We start from the raw sequence: 4279 nt of genomic DNA, 5'->3' as shown, positions 1-4279 counted from the left end.
CTCTTTCCCCACCAACATCCAAAGTGACAGCTGAATGAGGTATCATTTCCCCAGAGTCCCATTTCTTGCTGTCACTAAAGACCAATATAAAGACCCTTTTAATCATATTGGGAAACGAATTATTGGGAATTAAATATAATGGCAAAGCATGGAATCTTTAAAAATCAAAATTGAAGTGCCAAAGATTTCAGGCCTTTGTAAACTCTTTAAAAATCCACAGTCCTGGACTTCCCTGTGGCGCAGTGGTTAAGAATCTGCCTGCCAATGCAGGGGACACGGGTTCGAGCCCTGGTTGGGGAAGATCCCACATGCTGCAGAGGAACTACACCCGTGCACCACAACTGCTGAGCCTGTGCTCTAGAGCCCATGTGCCACAACTACTGAGCCCATGTGCCACAACTACTGAAGCCCACACGCCTGGAGCCTGTGCTCCACAAGACAAGCCACTGCAATGAGAAGACCGCGCACCACAACGAAGAGCAGCCCCCGCTCGACGCAACTAGAAAAAGCCTGTGCGCCGCAACTAGAAAAAGCCTGTGCACAGCAACAAAGACCCAACACAGCCAAAAATAAATAAATAAACAAATTTATTAAAAACAACAACAACAAAAAATCCACAGTCCTTCCCTTGAAAAGGCAACAGAAGTCTCTGGCTTCTGACATTTTTTTCTCCTGAGGGTAGAATCTATCAAATCAACCCTCCCAGCTCACCTCATAAAGGCCTAGGTCACTTTTCATTCCATATATAAAGTGACTGTTTATTTGCCTGAGACAGTCCTTGTTTGGGTCTGTCGTCCCAATATCCCACAAATCTTGTCTTGTCCTAGGCAAAGTGGATATTAAGTTATGTGGTCACATTATCCATAGGTTTTTTTAAACCAGTTAGTTTGGAGATGAATTTGTGAAAATGTAAAGAATGCCCTTTCTCTCAAAAGGGTAGTTTGCCTCTTCAAGGCCCTGGACCAAGTGACACTAGAAGCTGCCCATCTAAGAATGGCTCTCCCCTTACATTAGGAATGTATGGGTCATTAGGGATGACCCATATCCTTACACACAACTATAAAATACGTAGAGTTCAAAACTACCAATACAGAGTTCAACTCATTCTCTCCAAACACAGATCTGAATTCTAGAGTCATTAGGTACCCTTCTCCCCTTATGCACACCTCTCTCTCATGCTTACCACTTTGTGGTATAATTATCCCCTATTCAAAGTGAGCCTTATGAGCCTAGTATAGTACCTGACTCAGAAATACACACAGGGTACTCGTTATCAGCCATATATTATTTCTCATGTACACAGCTCTCAGACTCAGAACAAAATACTTAGAGAAACCATCACTTCATGGAAACAGGACCAAGCCAACCATTTTTTTGTTTGTTTGTTTTTAAAGAATTGTTTATTTACTGAACCTGGGGCAGATTAGATACACAACCAATTTTAAATTTACATCTTTTAACTCAGTTTTAACTGTTTAAACACACACACACACGCGCGCGCGCGCGTGTGTGCAGGCGCAAATTGGCATGCAACAGTTGTCCTAAGGTAAAACACAGCCGCCTTAAACTGATGCAAGTTTTTTCACCCAAGGTTGAAAAATCGTTTATCCTGAACATGAAAACCTGTAACAAATTTAATTATATAAAACTCATTACTTGTAGTTTTCCCCTTGTGAAATTCCAAAAAAAAAAAAAAAAGAATGTACAAGTAACTAACATAGATCAGTCACAACGTAATCGTGGATCATCCCCACACCAAAACCAGATGCTCCTTTAATTTTAAAGGAGACCATCATCAGAGACCACGAGAAAGTCATTTTGTTTTATAGGAAACAAAATTCACACATGCCAAAAAAGCAAGACCCAAGAAAAACAAAAACAAAAACCTTAGTACTGACAGTGATGTTCAGTACCCTAATTAAAGTAGCAAAAATTCCACTAATCAAAAATAAAATAGCCAAGCCAACAAATTTTAAATTGGACACTGATGTAGGAATATTTGATGAGTAAATACTAGGTATATAACTGGAGATGCATTTATACTAGAAAAAAGAGACCTAGGAAAGGTCATATTTAGTAATTATCTGTAGAACAGACAGTTGCTATTAAAACTTTTCTCTTTGGAGAAGAAGATACAATGAGGTTCTATTTCTTTATTACTCATCAAGGGATGTACCCAGGAAGTGCTTAAGACACAACTATTATATGGTGATTAAAATACCTCAGAGTAGGAATGCTATTTATTTATACTCAGGTCCTTTCTTATTACTGCTAATTTCATCAAACATAGTTTTCTCTGGTGTATGTGATGTACATAAAAATTGAATAATCTATGAAAACTACCAAATGATTAAAGGTTTCACATGCAGTAGTTTGATCAACTTGAGGGTGAATGAATGAACGAATTTAACAACTCCCAGAAAGTAAGAAGTACTACATTTCACTGTCTCAAATGCTTGACAGGTAACACTTGGGCATCTCTCATTTGAGAGCTAACATCCCACCCACTTGGGCTCCCACAGTAGGTGGTTTCTCACTCAACTGCCCAGGTGTAGGAGCTTCAGCCAGAGCCTGAGTGATGGAATTACTGTCCTATCAATATCACTTCCCATTACAAGTTCAACATTTAATACTAATTATAAGTATTAGTTATAGCTAATACAACAAATAAATAATATTTAGTCATTAATAAATAAATAGAAAATCAGTATTTGACATAAATAGAACAGCCAATTTAGATAATACTAATAAATATTAAAGTACATTTTTCTTCTCTTTATTCACCATATTCCTCTTCCTAACTCTCTAAAAGGCCAAAAGAAAGAAAAATACTGAATTTGAAATCAGCTTTCTTACATAATAGACCCATTACTTTCAAAAATGTGATTTGCCCCAGAACAGGTAACTGTTGTGGTTTCTAGTATCCTCCTGGACATTCTTTTTTAAAAAACCCTATTAAAAAATCATCTTGGAGCTTCCTTTACTCATCTGGATACTTACATTATCTTGTAGGTAATGAATGTAGAATGAACTTCATAGACTAGAGCTGTATCTTGAATTATAAACATAAAAAAGAAGGAACTGAAGTAAAGGTGCTAAGCAGAAGTGCAGCATTTGCTTAAATGAATAAGCCACCATCGATAAACAGCTGAAGCATCATATAATCATAAGGGGGATATGGAGTATGGAGTCTGAGGACTTATTAGCCCTGTGACCTTGGGCAAGCCACTCAGTGTCCTTATCTATAACACAAGTATAATAATACCCAACTTCTCTTTTAGTAGTTGTTGAGAGACTCAAATGAGATAAGATTTGTGAGAGTGCTTTGTAAACCAGTTATCCCACATAAACATGAGGTATTGCTACTGCAGGAAGAAAACATCAGTACCTATGAGCAAATGTACAGGACCTGAGGAACACTGAGAACTGAATGAGAAAAGCTTATGTGAATAGGGTTGGATATATTCAAGATATATTACCCACCACTGAAAAATAATACCTAGATTATATAGGGAGAATTCCTACAAATCAAAAAAAGTCCCAGTGGAAAATGATCAAAAGTTATGGTAGGCATATATTACAGGACAGTAAATCCAAATGGCAAATAAAATGTGAAAAGTTGCTCAACTTTATCATTAGTTTTAACCTGTAAAATCAAGATAATATTTTATAGTCACTAGATTGGTAATAATAAGTTTGATAATACTAAGGATTGGTGAAAGTGAAAATCAAGAAGATATTATACACTGGTAGAGGGGATGTAACTTTGTTCAATCACTTTGGAAAAAAATTCAGAACTATCTTAACAGAGTTGAAAATGTGAATACCCAGCAAGTCCACTCTTAGATCTATATATCCTTAGATAAACTCTTGCAAATGTGCACCAGCAACACTGCTTGTAATAACAAAAATATTAAGACAATCTGAATGTTCATTTCAGGAGAATGGGCAAAAAAATTGTGGTGATTTACCCAATGGAATATTATATATCAACAAAAATGAATGAACCATAGATACATGTAACATCATGGCTGAATCTTAGAAATACTGAATGAAGAAAGCAAGTTGAAGAAGAGTATATAAAATATATAATTTTTATAAAGAATAAGAGAATCTAAACAATACATCGTTTAGGAATACATACATATACTTATATATGTATTTACAAGTTTATATTTAAAAAGGAAGAGAGTGCTAAAAACAAAACTCAGGATAGTGATGCTCTCTGGGAGAAGGGCAGTGGGATGGGATGGAAACAGAGCATGCTTTAGTAATGGTA

The sequence above is a fragment of the Lipotes vexillifer genome, unplaced genomic scaffold (genome assembly GCF_000442215.2).
Source record: "Lipotes vexillifer unplaced genomic scaffold, Lipotes_vexillifer_v1.1 scaffold1562, whole genome shotgun sequence".
NCBI classification, from domain to species: Eukaryota; Metazoa; Chordata; class Mammalia; order Artiodactyla; family Lipotidae; genus Lipotes; species Lipotes vexillifer.
This window is presented reverse-complemented; position numbering follows the sequence as displayed.